The 21478-nt window shown below is 44.2% G+C and overlaps 1 protein-coding gene across 1 annotated transcript in view; it reads right to left on the minus strand.

Annotated features, from left to right (window-relative positions):
- Nucleotides 1–21478, minus strand: part of LMX1A (LIM homeobox transcription factor 1 alpha) — a 157746-nt gene that overhangs the window by 12513 nt on the left and 123755 nt on the right. The gene's annotated exons all lie outside the window — the stretch shown is intronic.

Here is a 21478-nt window from a genome sequence, read left to right on the forward strand (position 1 = left end):
CAGTGAGCAGTAGGAGGAGTAACCTTTGAAGGAAGCAAAGCCTTCAGTTACATCACATTCTCTCCCAGACTTCCTCGTGCATCCCATGGACCTCATGCTCCTGAGAAGATGCTTCTAGGGTCTGCGGAATACGATGTGAGGGACACATTTTCCTACTTTCAGCATTAAAAGCCATTGGCAGTTATGTGCCCAAACAACCCCCACAAGAACCTCGTTTCTCGCTGGGTCTTCACAGAGCTCAGCTGTCCTCTTTTCTCCAGTGGGAAGCCCCATCCCAAGGGTGTCCCCAGCTCTGGTGTCCTGATTCTGGCTCTCCTTCTGGACACCTCAAGAGATCCAGGTGGAGGGGACCCTCCATGTGTGAGCCACACAACCCCTGTTCTTCATCCCACCCTCCTCTGTAAAGGATGCTCATCTGCATATGCCATTTTCATTTGGACTTCTGTTGACTATTCCATCCGAAGGGACAATGGCTTCTTTTCTCTATGAACCTTTAGACATAGAGTTGGAACAAGAAGGGACACTAACCTGTGGGTTTCTTGAGGGCATGACCCTTCCAATGTCATCGAGCAGGTCTGACGTAGGCACATGTAGGTCTCCATCCAGCTCGGCCTCCCCATTATAAGCGTGGCGCTATGGGGGTGCGGTCACGCACTGGGCCTCAGTTTCCCCACCTGCACCACCGCAGCAATAACACACAGCTGCAGGTGGCTCAGGGGTAGTGCTATTGTGGGCAAAGCAACTAACACGGTCCTGGTGCACAGGAGGCTCGAAATAGATGTGGAAAGAATGTCTTTTCCTTTCTGCTTCAACCCCCTCAAGAGGACAGGGGGAAGACTCAGAAAGATTAAAGAAGAGATAAAAGAGGAAGAATCCTCATGACAAGGAGCGGCTACTCTGGCACCTTCATCTCTGAGGCAGCTCTTCCCTGGGGCAAATCCAGTAAGCCGACCTCAACCATCCCTCCATAGGAAGGGGTTTTAGGATCTTTCTAGAAGGATATTTTCAAAATGGCAAGAAAATATGAGCCCGTAAGAACTAAAAGCCACAGGGAAATAAGAAGACCCCACAAGAAGAGAGACAGTGGGAAAAAAGCCACTGACTTTCCACATTCACCCTTGCAAGGCCCTATACCCCACTGCTCAGAGACCTCCTCTCCCCAAAGCCCGGTCCTTCCCTGAGGCCAAGAATTCTGTCTGCTGCTGGACTCCCAGGGTCAAAAGGATGCTCTTCTGGTACCAGTGAGGCCTTCAGTGAGTTTTCTTTGGAAATGGGCTGACACCCCCCCCCCCCGCCCCCCGCCGCAGGAACATACAGACCTCCTGTAAGGCCAGCAATGAATGGGGGCTGAATCTGGAACAAATGACTATGAAATCCAACGTGCAGCCTACATCTGAAAATGCACTTGTAGGCTTCACTGTCTTGCACACCTGAAACTCCTGTAACACCATATGTTAACTTTACTGGAATTTAAATTAAAAGCTTAATTTAAAAAAAGGCGTTGGAACATATAAAATATTTTATCAGATAAAAACAATAAAAGAAAATGCAACCATATAATTTAGGAACCTCAGGTGTTATAACCAGTTTTGTCCATAAAATGATATTTGCAAATGTCTTCTGGAGTCAGTCTGACTCTCTGAGAGTCATTCCTCACGTGGTCTGATGCGAATGCTTATTGATAACTAGGAGAACAAAACTCATGAAAATGTAAGGTCTAAAATCATGCTAGATTCCTTGATAATGGCTCATATACGCTGCCATCATTTGGGAAATCAATGTGGGCTCTGGAGTCATCCAAACTCAGGTTTAAATTCTGGCTCTGCCCGTTATGATGTGTGATTTTGAACAAATTCTCGACTCAGTTGTCTCATCCGGGAGGGTGACAGGGTTGTTGGCATTAAATGAGATGGTACACGTAAAGGGTTTAGCGCTGTCTAGAATGTAACAGGTGCCTACTAAATCATCATCATCATCACCATTATTACTTCAACATAAAAGAATTCTTGATCCGAGACACATGTTTTCTGTTAATAATAGTCGCCTGTCGACGGAAGTCGGAGTTGAGGTTTTACAAACCCAGTGTTCATTTCTCTCTTTGCAGACATGACCCCAGCCAACACTGAGAGTTGGTTGTGTAGCTGGGAGCCTGTGAGTGCTTGCGAGAAGGAAGGTGAAGGGAGGGAGACGGGGCTGGGCCGGTTCCAGACGGAAGATGTAATTGCTGAAATTTGTTGGGAGCCCCCGAGGCAGGCTATCTGAGGCCCCCCTTGTCTGGGATACCCATACTTTCCCCAAGAGCTGCTACTCAATCATGGAACAATGGGGAGGAGGAAAGAGAACTATCTCGTAGGCTGGTCCCCGGTGCCCACTTTTGGAGGATGTGGAGAGCACTATGCGTGGCTCATTCATCCTTTCCCTGTCCCTGGAGGAGGAGAAATGAAAACATTTGTTTTCAGAAGAGGAAGGAGAAGGGGCCAGGGGTGGGGGAGGAGGCGCAGGAGGGGGAGGACAGAAAGAACAAGATTACAATTGGTCTCAAGTATTTCTATTGCTTTTGGGGTACGTTTTCTCCCTTTGATTCCTATTTTCTGCTACTAATCTCTCCTTCTCTCTCTCTCTCTCTCTCTCCTGTCTCCTCAGGTCCCACCTTTTGCCTTCCAAGAAGCTCCTCATGCTCTAGACCAGGGGCCTACAAACTTCTTTTTTTTTTTTTTGTAAAAGGCCAGACAGTAACTATTTTACTCTTTGCAGGCCTCACAGTCCAGTACAACAACTCGACTCTGCCATTAGAGCGCAGAAACTACAGACAATATGAGCAGGCATGTCTTCCAAAAACGGGCCCCAGGCCAGCCAGCATACCATAGCGAGCTGATCACTTTCTAGACCTCTCCTGACCTCCTGTTTTCCATCAAAACTTACATATCCTCCATCCTAGTCTTTCAGGTTCTGACTCTGGGGACAGGGAGCTCTGCTGATGGACACCAAGGAGTCAGTGATGAGCACAGTTGGATGGGTTCTCTCCCACGGTCAAAAACATCTATGCATTGAACAGAAAATGCCTCCAACTGAACAGTCACTGCTGTGGAATTCCAGGTGTCCCGGCAGAGCTGAGCGAGAGATTCTGAAGATGGAGCAGGGAGGGGCCTTCTGGCACTTCTCAAGGTGCCGACAGATGCCCAGGAGAAGGCAGACCATCACTAAACATCGCCCTACTCCTTATCTGCTGGGTTGTAAATATTCTGGGCAGAACAGTGCCCTCTCACTCTCTTGGGGAACTTCCAGGCTGCTCCTGGGATGTTCACCAAGGCTCCCGCCTTCTCTTGCCACAGGGACAGGCCTGTCAGACTCGGACCCCAACTTCTCCATAAAAAACACGCAATGCCGAAGATACACACTTATCGATGGGCCCGAGAGAAAGTTCGCAAAGAGCTAGGAAATTTCTCCCAGAACCAGCAGGAAGCCTGGAGAGCAGAAGATGAAGAGCGACTTTGAAATCGCAGAGACGTGGGAGTGCAAGAGGGAGCCGGCCCCGCTCTGTTGCCAGTGCTCCCACACCCAGACGCAGGTCAGAGTGATCCCTCATAATTTAAGCTGACACCCCTCAGTGGAGATGAAAGGAACACCACTTGCTGTCTCCGACAACAAATGTCAGCATCCCTGGAGGCCATTTAGACACAAACACAGCATAAATCTGACTCCTAGTGGGGAAGGCCAGAGATTAAGTCTCCACGTACAGCCTACCATAGTGAAATGAATTTGCTTGGCATAAAGTTTGAACATGTTTCTCAGGGTCTTTCTTTCCCCTTTCTCATAAAAAAAAAAAAAAAAATCTGGAATGGCTCAGGGCTGTTGCTTCCCCCTTGCCTGGCCCTCCCACTCGTTTATGACATGAGCAATCACAGATGAAAGACCCAGCCGTGGTTTATGGCCCCGAGATGGGCTGCAACTACCTGTGGGGCCGTGTAGATTCATTTCAGGTTGTTGGAAAAATCCCAACGGCCCATAAACAGGGAAAGAGACATCTGAGCTTGGCCCAGGAGGTGAGGGTGGTGGTGGGAGGGGTGGGGGAAGAGACCCGCATGCTCGGGAAGGGAGAGGCAGGAACAGGCCTCAGATGCTGCCCCCATGATGAGCCTCATAAATGTCCTTCAGGCCCGGGGAGGAGAGGAAGGGTCTGGGACTTGCTGTGGCGGGGCGGCGGGGAGGGAAAGGAGGAAGGGCGGGATGTATGAAGACAGGAAGCTATTTCAGTTGCTGCCCTGCACTGCGGGATCGGAATTCCTTTCTCCTGGAGCCGAACGGTGGTCAACTCTGGATGCAGTGCAGCATCTAAAATCCAAGAGGCAAGACGTGAAGTCCTCTAGAAGGGTCGAGTCCCTGTACTAGAACTAGTACGCTTTCAAACTACTGTTTGAAACTACCTTGCACGTGGTTCTGCAAGGAGGTCTCGACTCCGACCACACCCAGGTTCCCATGAAAGATCAGACTTGGAACCGGTTCATTGCATCATTTCACTCAATAAGCATCCATTATGGGCTCGTGTCAGGCACGGGACCAGGACAACCCTGGGATATGCAGATGATGACGACTCACCCACTCCTCTCACAGAGATCTCAGATTAGGAAAGGGGAATCAGATCCAATGGCCAAAGAACGATAACTCTGCTCAGAGGAGCTAGGGGAGGGGACCGGAGAAGGTGACATCATCGGGCAGGTGTCACTTGAACTACAAATGAGTCACACAAACAATGCACAGCAGTTCCAGATATAGGAGATGGGGCACCGCATGTCACAAGAGCAGAACTTCCAATGGCACGGGAGCAAGACATCGACCCAGGCGGGGGGCTCATCAAATAGCAAGTGTGAGGGCACGCGGCTCCAGCCCCGCACTGCTCAGTGCACTGGGAGGGGTAACAAAGACCTCAGACATAACCCCTTGCTCTTAAGGAACAGAAAACAGAGTTAGCACATACGAAACAGTCAAAAATATCACATAGAACTTGGCTAAGTTCTTTGGGCATGGTGAGAAATGTTAGTACAAATGTGGGCAGTTAGAAAAGACACTTCCAGGGCGCCTGGGTGGCTCAGTTGGTTAAGCGGCTGCCTTCGGCTCAGGTCATGATCCTGGAGTCCTGGGATCGAGTCCTGCATCGGGCTCCCTGCTCAGCGGGGAGTCTGCTTCTCCCTCTGACCCTCCTCCCTCTCATTCTCTCTCTCTCAAATAAATAAATAAAATCCTTAAAAAAAAAAAAAAAAAAGAAAAGAAAAGAAAAAGAAAAGATGCTTCTGTGAGCCAGAGAAGCCAGTGGCAGGAGCTTAAACATGGGGACGAGGGAGGCGAGGTCTTCCAGAGGCCAAGGGCAGGAAGCTGGAGCTCTGGAGGGCTCAGCCTGCCTTTAACCTCAGGAAGGGGAAGAAAATGAATGCACACCCAGGGATCAGGACAGGGAACCTCAGGGCCTCATCAGACGGTACACAACTTGGAGGAAGAAGAAATACAGGTGGAGAGGGGCCCCAATATCCCAGAGCCGATGCTGTCAGCAGTGACGAGATGGATGACAAGGGGAATCCTGTGGCTGGAGCTATGTGGAGAAAGGGGGGACTGGGGAAGGCCCAGACGCCAGGCCTGGAATTGCTGGGCCCATGTGGGGTGACAGTATCCACCCTGAAGCCCGGGCTGAGGAAACCGCTCAGGTCCCAGCGCTAGACAGGGACCCTGAAACAGAAGACAATGCCCATGTCCCTTGCACCAATTCTGTGTCAGCCCTTTTGTGTCCAGGGTACACATGTCCTCTCATGTCCATGGCAATGCACACGACAGGTAGTACCATTCATTCTGCTCCTGCCCAAGGAATAAAGACAGCCTCAGAGAGGTTCAGGAATCTCCCCTCCAACATGCAGGGCCCCCGCGGCAGGACCAGGTTTCATCCAAGGCCTGTCTACTTCCAAGCCCAGGCCCAAGGCGCTCCTGCAGTGAGGAGAGAAACAGACTTTTTTTAAGAGATGGAAAGGAAGAAGGGGGGAGAGGCAGAAGGAGGGGGAGAGGAAGAATCTTAAGCAGACTCCACGCCCAATGCAGAGCCTGACACAGGGCTCGATCTCACGACCCTGAGATCATGACCTGAGCTGAAATCAAGAGTCGGATGCTTAACCAACTGAACCACCCAGGCGCCCTGAGAGACAGACTTTTTAACCAGCAAACCAGACATAAGTAAAGGACAGTCACCTGTGCATATCCTGGCCTAAGAGTGGCGACAGTCAGATGCTCTGTGTCGCACAGTCTACTGAAAGATCACTCTTTATATCAGAGGACACATGGAATGCTAGAAAGTAACTCTGGGCATGAAATAGGAGACTGGATTCGAAGCCCTAATTCTGCAACTCAGCTGTATACCCTTGGATGAAATTCCCCACATCTCGGAGACTCCATTTCTTCATCTATAAGATAATATAAAAATCCCCTATGCTTACCTAATCCTTGGCATGGAGTCATTTTACAGTTGTATTGTTTCATTGTTTCTATCACAACCCAGGAAGCAGGAAATGCATATTTGTCTTTTTTTTTTCTTTTTCCTTTTTACAGATGCATAAACTGAGGCCCAAGGAGGGATTTGTACTGCCCAAGGGCACAGGGTTGGGATGCTCTGTGTTGTGCCCCCACAACCCCTCTCCCTGCCTCAACTGCCTCATGGGATAGTTATGAAGATCCAAGGGTCCCTGGTATTTGCAAAATATCTGGTGCTGGCCACCTACAAGTGGCATCCCCGTTATTAAAGAGGGAGGAAAGAAAGGCTCACGGGAAGGCTTTCTCGGAGGTGGAAAGCCATTCTTTTCTGTCCAGAAGGGACAGAACCTCTCCTCCCTCCCCAATACATACCTTACCATTGCAGTCCCAGCCAAGATCTCCAATCACAGGGCACTAAGCCTTTCCAAAGCACAGCAGACAGAAGCCAAGCCCACGCCTGAGTCAGGCTGGAGGTCAAGTGTCTCAGAAAGGCACCTTTGTGCGGCCATGCCCACAATGGATGGGGGTTTCTGTGCCAGGCAGGGGGAGGGGCGAGCAGGCCAGCCAGGACCCCGAAGGGAGCTACAGCTCCACTCTGGGGATCATGGCAGCCACCAGAGCCTGGACACCTCGCTTGCTTGCCCCCGGTGGGCTGGTGCTCGTGGGAGGGAACCTCGCCCCGGGAGGTTTGTAGGGAAACACGACAGTATTGGTGCAGATTGCCGGGATTATTGTGGATTTGCATCAGTTTGGGCCTCTTCGCATTTGAATAGGCTTTATGCTAACACCTACCTTGCCCCCCGCCCCCCCCCACACACACTGCATCTTTTCTCTTGAGTTCTTCTATCGCTTTCACCGTTTTAGATAAACACACATCTACATGCAATCCAAACTGATAAGCACAGCTGCGAATGCTGACTGCCCCTATGCCCAGACTCGTCATATATGGAAATACTAATAATTGCGATATCATGAGATTCCTCTACACCAACATCACTGTATGCAAATCAAGAACAGACAAAAGCACTACACAAAAGCCAGGACTTGTGTTGTTTGGATTTGGCTAGCACCAGAGAGGGAGACTGGAGGCTTACAACAAGCCAAATCAGGTATTTGGGGTTCAGGGCTCAGCCTCAGTAAAAGCTCATTAATCCAGATACACCGATGGTTCACTAGGTTTGGGCTGTGATATGCATAATGCTGTCCTAGGTTAAAGGGGAACCTGAGTGGCTCAGTTGGTGAAGCATCTGCCTTCGGCTCAGGTCACAATCCTGGAGTCCCAGGATCAAGCCCAGCGTGGGGCTCCCCACTCAGCGGGGAGTCTGCTTCTCCCTCTCCATCTCCTCCTCCCCCATTCATGCTCTCTTCCTCACTCTCTCTCAAATAAATAAATAAAATCTTAAAAAAAAAAAAAACAAAACATTGTCCTAGGTTACTATTAATAAGGTCTGAGTGCAATTGTTCTGGTTTAGAAACAGACTAAAGTGGACTGAATACTGTATCTCTTTGGAGTAGTCCAATTTTGCTGCATTAATTACTAGTCCTCTGGAGAATAAAATTATCTGAGAAAATGAAACTGTTTCAAGTCAGGGTTGGGAGACAAGGAGTTAGTTATCTCTCCAAATTAAGAAAGACCCAGACAACAATCCTCTAGATGACTGCAGAGTTGAGTGAGTTGGTTAACACTGTAAATGTTCTCATGGGGAAGTGAATCCTCCCTGGACAAGTTCATAGTGGACTTAATCATACAGAGAAGTTGCTTGGGTGACAGCTGATCCGACTGCCTATGCCCTTGGCAGAGACATCCTGGTTGTGATTAGCCCTCTGCTGGTCTGAAGGGACAAGCTGAGGCCACTACCCAGGCCAGATCTGTGCCTTCAGACTCTAATTCATCCCACAAAACATGGAGACACTCAAAAGAGCAGGGAAAAGCGAGGTCAGACACACCGTCTCTGTGCTTACCTCCACCACTCACCAGCTATGTGATCTAAGGCCAATGACCTAGCCTCTCTGAGCCCTACCCTCCTACGTTGTAAAGTCAGGGGAATAAAGACCTGCCAAGCCACCCTGACAGGGTTTGAGAACTCAAAAGAAGGAGTAGGTAAAAGCACTTTTTTTTTTTTAAGATTTTATTTATTTATTTGACACAGAGAGAAAGAGCACAAGCAGGGGGAGTGGCACACAGAGGGAGATGGAGAAGCAGGCTCTCTGCCAAACAGAGAGCCTGATGCGGGGCTCGATCCCAGGACTCTGGGATCATGACCTGAGCTGAAGGCAGACGCTTAACTGACTGAGCCACCCAGGTGCCCCTGAAAGCACTTTTTAAAAAATTGTAAAATACTATTAAAATGTAACATATTTTCAATTTTCTTATTTTTACTGTGTCTCTTGATGGCTTAGGAACCTACTGCCCGTCCCCACTATGAAACTCACACTCCTCATCCAGAATGCCCCATCATCCCACAACTACACCTGGGCGTGTGCCTACCACATACAGGCTCTCTTGCAGACACGGGGTGAGACGGCGTGGACAAGAAGAATAAAGTCTCTGCCTTCCTATCTCTGGCGGGAGAAGACAGACAGTGAATAAATAAAGGAAACCATAATTCAGTCTATGACAATATTAAATGCCGGGAATAAAATAGTATCATAAACTCTAAGTGCAGATTTTTTTAAAAATTCAATTAATTAACAAAGAGTATATTATTAGTTTCAGAGGTAGAGGTCAGTGATTCATCAGTTGCATATAACACCCAGTGCTCATTATATCATGTGCCCTCTGTAATGTCCATCTCCCAGCTACCCCATCCCCCCCACCCCCTCCCCTCCTGCAATCCTCAGTTTGTTTCTTATGATTAAGAGTCTCTTATGGTTTGTCTCCCTCTCTGATTTCATCTTATTCTATTTTTCTCTCCTTTCCCCTATGATCCTGTTTTGTTTCTTAAATTCCACATATGAGTGAAATCATATGATACATGTCTTTCTCTGATTGACTTATTTCGCTCAGCATAATACCCTCTAATTCCATCCACGTCATTGCAAATGGCAAGATTTCACCTTTTTTGATGGCTGCATAATATTCCATTGTATATATAGACCACATTTTCTTTATCCATTCATCTCGATGGACATCTGGGCTCTTTCCATAGTTTTGCTATTGTGGACATTGCCGCTATAAACATTGGGGTGGATTTTTTGAAAAAAAGTACTGCATGGGACTAACCTAAGACTCCTGTTAGGATGTACTTCTGGAGGCACTATAGCAGAACAGTTAAAAGCTGTGCTTTGGACTCAAATAGTTTGCTCCATCATTTTATCATTTAGCTGGTGCTCTTGGCCAAGCTGCCTGGCATGAAGTCTTGGTCTTCCCGTCTGTAAAATGGGGTTTAAAGCACCTACCCAATAGGATAATTATAATAGTTAAACTAAACAATTTATGTATAGTATTTATGGTACTAAGCTTATAATAAGAACGTAATAAATGCTCACTAAATAAATATTATCATTATATTTCTATTTTCCATATAAGTAGAATAAGCTTCTAGAAAACAGAGACACATCTAAATAATCTTTGTATCCTCCACAACACAGCACCATGCTGAGCACTCGGGAGATTAATAATTAGTTGCTAAATAGTTCATGTCCAATTAATACAGAATGGACAGAATGAAGCCAAAAGTCACATTGGCAATGCATGGCATGAACAGGCACACTGCAGAGTTCTGTCTTCCCATTTTTCACAAATCCATTCACCAATGCCAACCAACTTCCTGTAGTTATAGAAATTATTGGAGAATTACTAGTTATCCCCATACTTGGGGGCTCAGCTGGGATGAAATATATGCCCCTTAAACTATGATCTGAATTTCTCTTTCACATTGCTATTGATCCCACAGAGGGCCCTTGGTTTCATCACCATCCAGTTATGTTTTCATGAGGAGGAGAAGACAGCAGGCCATAAAAAAGAGAAACCCAAAATTATGATAATTAGGGATAAAGGGAGGAAGAAGGGAAACCAAAGAAAAGAAAACTGGAAACGTGGACAGAGAGAGAGGCCAGCATCGTGGAGCAGGGACCATGGTGCAATCTGTCCTCTAGCCAGTCATCCGGTGAGAGGGACATACAGTCCCCAAGGACAGCTGCAGGGAGGAGGGGGCACTTGGCCAGAAGGCCCTCAGCCCTCTTGGGCTGGGCCGCCCTTCCTGAGTGCAAGATCTTCAACTGACATTCACATGGCCATGGTCCTTCACAGGTTATAACCCATGGGATTGGAAAACAAGTATTTTTTGCAGAAAGAGCTTTCCCTAAATTAACTATAAACTGAGTACAATTGTGTGTCATGAACCTCACTACAATCATTTGGAGAATATTTATGGTCATTACCCTTAAGTGAAATTGGGTGGCCTGAGATGATCCTGATGTTGAGGAAATCATTGCTAATAACACCATCATGAACACTTCATGTAATTAGTTAGCTTTGAGTTTTTAACACTAAAAACTCTTCTCAATACTGTCATTGCTTATAAGTATAGAGTTTATCGTTGAAATAAGGGTAAGAGGAAGCATGGTGTTGCTCTGAACCTAAGACCGCTGTAATTATAGTCTAGACTCTGGAACAGGGGCTCTCAAATGTGAGAAGACCTGGAGAACTGGTTAAACAAGGATTGCTGGGCCGCTCTCCCTCCACCCAGAGTCTCTGGGATGCTGGGTCTTGCCCCCAGGAGGTCTGGGAGGGGGTTGTGACTTTCCATTTCTAACGATTTCCCAGGTGATGCTGATGCTACTCGTCCAGAAAGCACACTTAAGAGAATCACTGACCTAGAACATTCCTCCCTCTCTTGGCCTACCCCTACCCCTGCAGGTATACACAGGGAGGTCCAGCAATCATAATAGAGTCTTTTTTTTTCCAGTTTTATCAAGAAAAAATTGACATCCCTCACTGTATACGTTTAAGGTGGACAGCATGATGATTTAATTTATATATGTTGTGAAACTATTACCATGATAGGTTCTGCTAACATCCATCGTCTCATATAGATACAACAAAAAGAAAGGAAAAAATTTTCTCCTCGTGATGAGAACTCTTAAGATTTACTCTCTTAACAATTTTGCATGTACCATACATCAGTGTTAGCTTAACATGTTGGTCATCATGTTGTACATTCCATCCCTAGTGCTTATTTATCTTGTAACTGGAAGTCTGTAACTTTTGATCACCTTCCTCCAATTCTCCCTCCCCCCAATATCCCCTTCTGGTAGCCATAAGTCTGATCTCCTTTTCTATGAGTTTGGTTTTTTGTTTTGTTTTTGTTTGCTTATTTTTTTTAGATGCACATAGGAGATCATACAGTATTTGCCTTTGTCTGACTTATTTCACTTAACATAATGCCTTTAACGCCCAACCATGTTGTCACAAATGATAGGACTGCCTCGTTTTCCTGAATAATATTGTGTATATATACCTCAACCTCTTCATCCATTCAGCCATTGATGGACACTTAGGTTTTCCATGTCTTGGCTACTGTAAATAATGCTGTGAACATCAAAGTCTAGATATCTTTCCAAGATCCTGATTTCAATTCTTTTGGATATATGCCCAGCAGTGGAATTGCTGGATCCTATGGTAGATCTATTTTTAATTTTCTGAGGATCCTCCATACTGTTTTCCATAGCAGCTACACCAATTGACATTCCCACCAACAGTGCACAAGAGTTACCTTCTCTCCACATCTTTGCCAGCATTTGTCATCTTTGTCCTTTTGATGATGGCCACTGTAACAGAGATGAGGTGATATCTCATTGTAGTTTTAATTAGCATTTCCTTAATGATTAGTGATGCTGAGCAACATTTCATGTGCCTGTTGGCCTTCCATATTATTTTCCTTGGAGAAATGTCTATTCAGGTCATTTGCCCATTTTTAAATTGGGTTATTTGGGGATTTTTGCTATTGAGCTGTAGGAGCTCTTTATATATTTTGGATATGAACCCCTTATCAGATATACAGTTTGCAAAGATTTTCTCCCATTCCATAGCTTGTCTTTTCATTTTGATGGTTTCTTTTGTGGAGCAGAAGATTTTTTAGTTTGATGTAGTTCCAGCTGTCTATTTTTTATTTTATTGCTTGTGCTTTGGTGTCCTATCCAAAAAATCACTACTGAGACCCATGTCAAGAAGCCCTGTTCCTGTTTTCTTCTAAGAATTTCATAGATTCAGGTCTTGCATTTAAGTCTTTAACCCGTTTTGACTTAATTTTTGTGAGTGGTATAGAATATGGGTCCAGTTTCATTCTTTTACATGCCAATATCCAATTATCCCAGCACTACTTATTGAAGAAACTGTCTCTTCTCCATTAAGTATTCTTGATTTCCTTGTAAATATTAGTTGACTGTATGTGCTTGGGTTTATTTCTGGGTTCTTGATTCTGTTCCACTGGTCTATTTTTATGCCAGTACCATACTGTTTTAATGACTACAGCTTTATAGTATACCTTGAAATCAGGAAGTGTGATGCTTCCTCCTTCATTCTTCTTTCTCAGGATTTTTTTGGCTCTTTGGGATCTTTTGTGTTCTACATAAATTTTAGGACTGCTTTTTTTCTACTTCTGTAAAAAAAAAATGCCTTTGGAATCTTGATAGGGACTGCACTGAACCTATAGATGACTTTCAGTAATACTGACATTATTTTAACAATATTAATTCTTCCAATCCAGGAACATGAGATATCTTTCCACTTATTTGTGTCTTCAATTTTTTTAAAGATTTTATTTATTTATTTAATGGAGGGAGGGAGAGAGAGAGAGCACGTGCATGTGCACAAGCAAGGGGTGGGCAGAGGGAGAAAGAGAAGCAGACTACCTGCTGAACGGGGAGCCCTACATGAGGCTCAATCCCAGGACCACGACATGAGCTGAAGGCAGACGCTTAACCGACTGAGCCACCCAAGCACCCCTCTTCTTCAATTCCTTTCATCAGTGTCTTGTCATTTTTGAAGTAGAGATCTTTCGCCTTAGTTAAACTATTCCTAAGTATCTTATTGTTTTTAATGCTGTTGTAAATGGGATTGATTTATTTTTTTCAGAAATGTTGTTTAGTGTATAGAAATGCTATGAATTTTTGTGTGTTAATTTTGTATCGTGCAACTTTACTGAATTTGTTAAGTCTAACAGTTTTTGGTTGAGTCCTTAAGATTTCTCTATATAAAATCATGCCTTCTGCAAATAGAGACAATTTTACTTCTTCCTTTTCAATTGATACATTTTATTTCTTTTACTTGCCTGATTCCTCTAGCTAGGACTTCCAGCACTATGTTGTGTAGGAATTGTGAGGGTGAACCCTTATCTTCTTCCTGGTCCTAGAAGAAAACCCTCAACCTTTCACCACTGAGTATGATGCTAGCTGTGGGCCTGTCATATATGGCCTTTATCATGTTGAGATATGTTTTTTTTTAATTTTTAAATTTATTTATTTGAGACAGAGAGAGAGCACAAGCAGGGAGGAGGGTCAGGGGCAGAGGGAGAAGCAGACTCCCCACTGAGCAGGGAGCCTAATGTGGGGCTTGATTCCAGGACCCCAGAATCATGACCCGAGGTGAAGGCAGCCACTTAACTGACTGAGCCACCCAGGCTCCCTGAGATATGTTTTTATTCTTGATTTGTTAAGAGTTTTTAACATGAATGGATGTTGAATTTTACTGAATGTTTTTTAAGCATCTACTGAGATGATCATATCATTTTTTTTCATTATATTAATTTGGTGTATCACATTGATTGATTTGTATATGTTTAACCATCCTTTCATCCCAGGGATAAATCCCGTGTGATCATGGTGAATGATCCTTTTAATGTGCTACTGAATTTGGTTTGCTAGAATTTTATTGAGAATTTTTGCATCTATCTTCATCAGGGATATTGACCTGTGGTTTTACTTATGTAGTTCCTTTTCTGGTTTGTGGTATATGGATAATGCTGGCCTTGTAAAATGAGTTTGGGAGTATTCCCTTCTCTTCAATTTTTGGGAAAAATTTGAGAAGGATAGATGTTAATTCTTTAAATATTTGGCAAAATTCACCAGTGAAGCCATTTGGCCCTGAGTTTTTCTTTATTGGGAGATTTTTATAACTGATTCAATCTCCTTACTAGTTATTTGTCTAGTCAGATTTTCTATTTCTTCCTGATTCGGTCTTGTAAGTTACACTTTTCTAAGAATTTTTCCATTTCTTCTAGGTTGTCCGGTATATTGGCATAGAGTTGTTCATACTAGTCTCATAATCCTTTGAATTTCTGTGCTATCTCCTTTTCCATTTATAATTTTGTTGATTTAGATTCTTTCCCTTTTTTTCCTGGTTAGTCTAGCTAAGGGTTTGTCAATTTTGTTTATCTTTTCCAAGAACTAACTGCTAGTTTGGTTTATCTTTCCTACTATTCTTCAGTTCTCTATTTATCTTTGCTTTAATCTTTAGTATTTCCTTCTTCTGAAAGCTTTGGGCTCAGTTTGTTCTCCTTTTTCTAGTTCCTCAAGGCATAGAGATAGGTTGTTTATTCGGGATATTTCTTGCTTCTTAATGGAGAGGCTTGTTGCTATGAAATTCTCTCTTGGAACTGCTTTTGCTGCACCCCGTAAGTTCTGATATGTTTCCATTTTTATTTGCCTCAGAAAAATTATTTCTCCTTTAATTTCTTATTTGAGTCATTGGATCTGGATGTCCATTTCTCAAGTTTGGAAAATTCTCAGCCATTACTGCTTTAAATATACTTTCTGTCCTTTTCTCTTTCTCTTCTCCTCCTGGAATTCCCATAATGCATTGTTTCTTTTCATTGTGTTCTATAATTCCCATAGGGTTTCTTTATTTTTTTTCTTTTTTTTTTGTTTTTTGTTTTGCTTCTCTAATTTCCAATGTCTTATCCTCCAGATTACTAATTCCTTCTTCTGCAAGTGAGTCTACTTTTGAAACTCTCTATTGAATTCTTCAGTTCAGTTATTGTGTTTTTCAACTCTAGAATTACTGTTCGGGTTTTTTGATGGTTGCTATTTCCTTGTCAAACTTCTGGTTTTGTTCATGCGTCGTTTTCCTAATTTCATTTAGTTTTCTGTGTTTTCTTGTAGTTCACGAAACTTTCTTAAGAGGTTTATTCTGAATTCTTAGTCTGACAATTCATAGATCTCAATTTCCTTAGGGTATTTGGAGCTTTATTATTTTCATTTGGTAGTGTCATATTTATCTGGGGTTTTGTGTGTGTGTGTGTGTGTGTGTGTGATCCACAATTGTTTACATCAGTATCTCGTGCATTTGAGTAATGAGGCTCCTCTTCAAGACTTTACAAGTTTCCTTTGGCAGAGACAGTTCTTCACCAGTTAGCTCAGTTTGGGTTTCTGTGTGTGTCTGATGGTAATGTCTTTAGGTAAGTGGGGCCTGCTGCTATGGTCTATTTTGAGGTGAGGCAACTGTTTTAGCTCCAAAGATGGGGATGGGGGATGCCACCAGCTGAGAACAGTTGGATAGGACTGCTGGCTTGTCTCCCTATGCACATGAGGCTCTAGGCTGACTCTGCGGTTGCATGAATTCTCTGGTCAGGCTTACTAGAGTGTTGGGACTGGGTACTATATACTCTAAATGGGACCATGAATTAGTTTCCTTGCTCTGGCAGGGCAGCAGGCAGCTCATTGTTCAGGGGCTCAAATCAGTTCTAAGGGTGCACTGAATTCCCTGGTCAGGTGAGGCCACTGGTTTTGCTCTGAAGATGAGGGAAGCCACAGACAATGCTCTCTGTTCACATGCCACCATATGTCATGCTGTTGGATGATCTGTGCAGCTTCCTGTGTGCTCTGGTTAGGTTCCCTGGTTGGACTAGCCGAAGGCTGTACTCAGCCATGAGTGGGACTATGAATTAGGTCCCCTGCCTGGGTACAGCAAGAAAAGCAGTTCTAAAGCAGCTCTTCTAAGTTGTCCTAACTCTAGCCAGTCCATACCCCAAGTTCCCTGGCTGAAGAGGGCCACCAGCTTTGCCCTGCAAACTATCTGCTCTGTCTGCCTTTCTCTTGGCTTGAATGCCACTGGGCTACAGAGCTTCCGAGAGTTGTCTCCAGCTCTCTGGTCAGATGGGACCAGAAGATATTCTCCACAGTGCACAGAGCTCTATCTCAGCCCCCTTGCATGGGTGGTAAGAGGAAGGACCACTCCACGATACTCTCAATTTTCTAAACAGGCTCTCTGGTTGCGAGGGGCCAGGAGATACCCTCAGCCTTGGCTATGAATTAACCCCTCTGCCTATGCATAGCCCCCATGCCCAGTACTGGCTTTGCTCTGCAGGTGAGCAGCTCTACCTGCCCACCTCTTGTCCTGAGCACCACTATGCTTCACAGCTCCCGGGAATCGTCACCAGCCTTTCTGATCAGATGGGGCTGTGATTTAGCACCTTGTCGAGGTGTGGGCAAACTAGATGAGCAAAACTGCTGGTTGGGATTACTACTTGGGCACAGTAGGTATGAACTTGGTCTGCCAAGATCCATGTGCTGGTTGTTTCAAGTCCTTCTCCCTTCTCTGTCATGGTCAGATTCCCATGATGTGAGATCAGAGGAGGAGGCTGGTTCTCCCTTCCTGGGTTGTCTTTTCCCACTTGAGGAACCAGTGTCTCAGGGTAGACCTCTCTTCATGGTGCTGTGTTGTTCTGGGGCAAAAGCAATGTGGTCAACACATAGCCTCTTCCCTTAGCCTTCTAAAGCAATCTGTCTTGGTCTCTGAGATGCTGGGGGGGAGGGGCTCAGTCTCACCCCTGTGTTCTAGAATTCACTCAGCAGTGTGTTGTTCCTGAATAGATGTTAGTTGTTCTTCTGAGAGGGAGTAAAGTCCGCAATGACCTATGTTACAATCTTGCTGATGTCACTCTCTCCATAATGCATTCTTACTTTCAGTGAACAGAGACCTTGATACCTTTCCAATTAATCTACCTCTTCAGAGTGATTCCTCCTAGTTCTGATAATTAGGGGAGAATGAAATTCTATTTAAAAAATAATAGTGTGATTGGATGAAAAGGTGGGGATGAGTATACAGTGGCCTAAGATCAACATGAACAGGGAAAGCCACAGGCATACATCGTCTTCATATGCCCCACCGAGCACAGGGGCCAGTTCTCCCTCCTCTCTGTCAAGTGTAGTGGCTACTAAACACCAGAGCCATGGATACCTAAGCTGGTAAGAGAATGGCAAGCCCCTGAAAGGACCCTGCAGCATGAGTCACCTCTCCTTTACCCTCACATCAGGTTGCTCTCTCCACCTCTGTTCATTATCATCTCTTCCAGGATGGAGGCAAAGTGCTAAGCAGCCCTTCTGCCTGCAAATCCCAGATGACTCAAACTAGCATCTCTCACAAAACACAAATGTTATCAAGTGTGTCCATTTAGTTTAATGTCTTAGACCAAGCCTGAAATGAGCCCCCCCTTGCAGTCAGCTGTCTCATCTCCACTGACACCAATGAGAATTGGAGCAAGAGGCTATCAAGCAGCTTGACAGTGGGAAATGTCTTGCCATTATAGGTACAGTTGAGCTTTGGGGGAAATGTAGGTAGCTGATGTGCTAGCTCAGTGGCTACAGCTTAACCTTGCTATCAGGTTCTAAGTTAATAGAGCTTTTCTTCACATCATGTGTGTCATTCTAAATAATGGGTGTGCACCTGAAAACTGTGCATGAATAAAACTTCTGTAAAGCTGAATTTTCTTCTCCCACTGAGAAGGAGTTTTTAGACTTAACAGCTGCTTTATCTTCAAGGATAAATAAATATTCTTCAATATACAAAGACATCCTAATACTTCCATCATTCATGTTATTTACAGGTATTTACAAAGAAGTCAGAAGAAAGGGAAAACCAAAGTATATCCTCGACCTCCCTCTGCCTTGGATGGTGACTCTGGCAGCTGTTACATCTCTTCCATGGCTCCAAGTCACACTTGAAAATCCCACTGCAGCTCCAGTTTCCACCAGATGTTCGCAGAAGTTATATCACCTGTCACTCTGCAGCTTCTCTCTGCTGCAAATTTGTAGACTGTCTCACCAGCCTCATCTGTCTGCATCTCAACAATCTCCTGGTTGTGTAACCAATGCTCTGGATTAAACTCTGCTTTAAATACTGAGAGTTGTTTCTACCCTCCTGGTCGGCCCCTGGCTGATACAGTTCCCAGAATGACAAGGGATTTTACGGTTTGGGCAACTGTCTCTTCATTTGCCAGGTAAGCCTCTCATGACATTCCATATCATTAGCCATACTGAAACCAAAGTTAGCTCAAATCGCCTTCTCACTTTGTTATTTTTCTTGGACTAATTTTGAAAGCTTATGCCAGAATAGCAGTTAGGTAATGAGACATGGCAATTATTACTCCAGGATTTAGACTTTGGGTACAAGATTTGCTGGAAGTCAGTAATAAAGTGCTCTGAGCAGTCAGCACCATGGCCAGATCCAAAAGGCCACAGACAAAACTGGAAGCCAGAAAAGACTTTAATGGAAATCTATTCCAGGGACAGGAGAGAGAAATTGGACAGCTTATCTTTTTTGCTTGTAGGGCCTCTCTTCAATTTGTCTCCAATATCTGTACTTCTTTGTCATATACAGACAAAACAACTAAGAAGACAGGTGTTGCCACATGCTGCAAGCCTCTGGGAACTGTTAAAATTGAAATGATCTCTACAACCTGTCCTGGAAATTAGTTACCACCATCCATCAAATACAAGATGCTTTTAATTATAAGACATGTCCTTATTTTGTGGACCACCAAGAAAGAAAAAAAGATGACTAATTAAACTTTGATACCTTACTTTCTCACTACATCTCAATTTATTAGTCACATCCCAATTTTGGATATGTTAAAATGCAACCAATAAAAGTGCCTTAGAATATTAAATATAGCACTGGCTCTGTTTTGGGCACCTAACTCTTCTTGAACCAGATAAACTGTTTAAGGGTCCAGTCGTTCTAGAAAACCCCAAGGCTTAGGACCTCAGGGAGAGTATCCATCAATAAAAGTTATAGATAGCCCTCTGGTCATTTTCATTATTAGTCCCAAATATCTCTTTGACCATGTCAGTGGATGCAAGAGAGCCTGATACTAAACACACCTTCTGTGGTAACTATAACATGGACGATACCTCAATTTCCTCAACTATGATGGGACGGAGTTGTGATAAATGATGTCTTAAATTCCCTTCAACTTGATCTTCTAAATGAAAGGGGGAAATACAAGCAAATATGCTGTCTGGTTATGATCACTAAATTGACCAATGGTTCTCCATAAGGAATTTTTCTGTCCCCGGGGTCATCTGCAAATTCATGAAGCCTCTTTGTCTGGTTGGTATGATGCATGATGACCTCACTGGCATGTAGCCGATGGAGGCCGTAGATGCAAACTAGCAAACTGCCTCACCCAAAATGCCAGCAGGGCTCACGCTAAAGTATCTTGACTAAATACCTTCTGAGAAGGTATTTACGATGGTGAACAGACACCTCTGAGCTTATGCTCTGTTTCCATAATGATTTTTTTTTCTAATTTTATTATGATGGTTTAATGTCGACAGCATAGAAGGCAGATAGCCAGACTCTCCCTTAGGCAATGCCTAAAGAACTCCCCCCAAGCCCCAGCATTTGCTATCTAGATGACTATCTGAATCTTAGCATTCTCCCATGAACTTCTCAAGTTTCACTTCTTCAGGTGCTGGGACCAGTCCCACATATAAGGCAATAACTCCCTGCACAGGCTGAGATAAGAGGAACCGATTGGCTTCCTATTGTCCTGTTACATTGCTCACAAATCCACACACAGAGTTATGACTTACCTTCCAGGTGCCTCCTGCTGGAGCATGCTAAGAGAAAGGACAGCATCAAAGAAATTAACCTGGTGAGCATTTAGATCAATGACTTCACATTACAGGGGAGGAAACGGAGTTCCAGTTAGGTGAAGGAGCTCATCCTAGATCATACACCTAGTATTAGCAGCTCCCAATCCAGGTTGCTAGTCTGTTGGCTCAGAGTCCAGTGCCATAGGGAGTATCTGTCATAGGTGGTGAAAAGACAAAATCCTCGATGGTGCTGATCAGACAGGTGAACAATACCTCAGGTATAAAACTTCACTGACTCACTGGCCAGACAATGAGCTGTTCTTTTTCCCCTTACTGAATACTTCAGTAAGTATCTCCCATGAATAAGAATATTCTTGCATAACCATAGTAAAATTGTCAACATTAAAAAGTGACATTAATACATTACAAATCTGAATCTAGATTTTGCTAATTGTCCCTCTGATATCCTTCTTCTGGTTCAAGATCCAATGCAGGAACCAACACTACAAGTAGTTGTTGGGACTCCTTAATCTCCAATCTGGGACAGTTCCTCCTCAACCTTTAATTTTCACGGCCCTTCATGTTTGAAAAATACAGGCCGGTTATTTTGTACAACATCTTGCCTGAGGTTTCCTCATTATTAGTTTTAAGTTATGTGTTTTTGGTTGGAACCACAGGAGTGATGTTGTGGAAAGAGGCAACTCTTGTTAATCTCATACACTCAACCTATAGGGTTAAACACTACCCTTCAAAGTCTGTTAATAAAACATTTTTCTGAAGTGCATTATTCCATCTTTTGGGCTTACTAAGTAGAGTTTGTAGACACAGTATTTATTTGTTTTTTGGTATGGGTCTTCCTCTTTTAGTAAGCCCTAAAGGCTACTGTTTTAAACATAAGCAGTTGCTTTATACAAGTGCATGTGTAGAAAGTATGGGAGATTGGGTTGAGCAGGGAATAACTCTGGAAAACTTTCTCAAGGATGTTGTAGGAAATAAATCTTTAATATCAGCTTCTTTGCTGATTACTCCCTTCTTTATACTAAAGGAGGACTTCAAATGACCTACTCTGCTTCACTGAGAGTTATGGTTATTTGGGTTCCATGAACCTACATTTGATGCAAAATTAGAGTTGTTATTAGATTTGAATAATCCC

The sequence above is a fragment of the Mirounga leonina genome, unplaced genomic scaffold (assembly GCF_011800145.1).
Source record: "Mirounga leonina isolate KUSES-001 unplaced genomic scaffold, KU_Mleo_1.0 Mir_154, whole genome shotgun sequence".
Lineage (NCBI taxonomy): Eukaryota > Metazoa > Chordata > Mammalia > Carnivora > Phocidae > Mirounga > Mirounga leonina.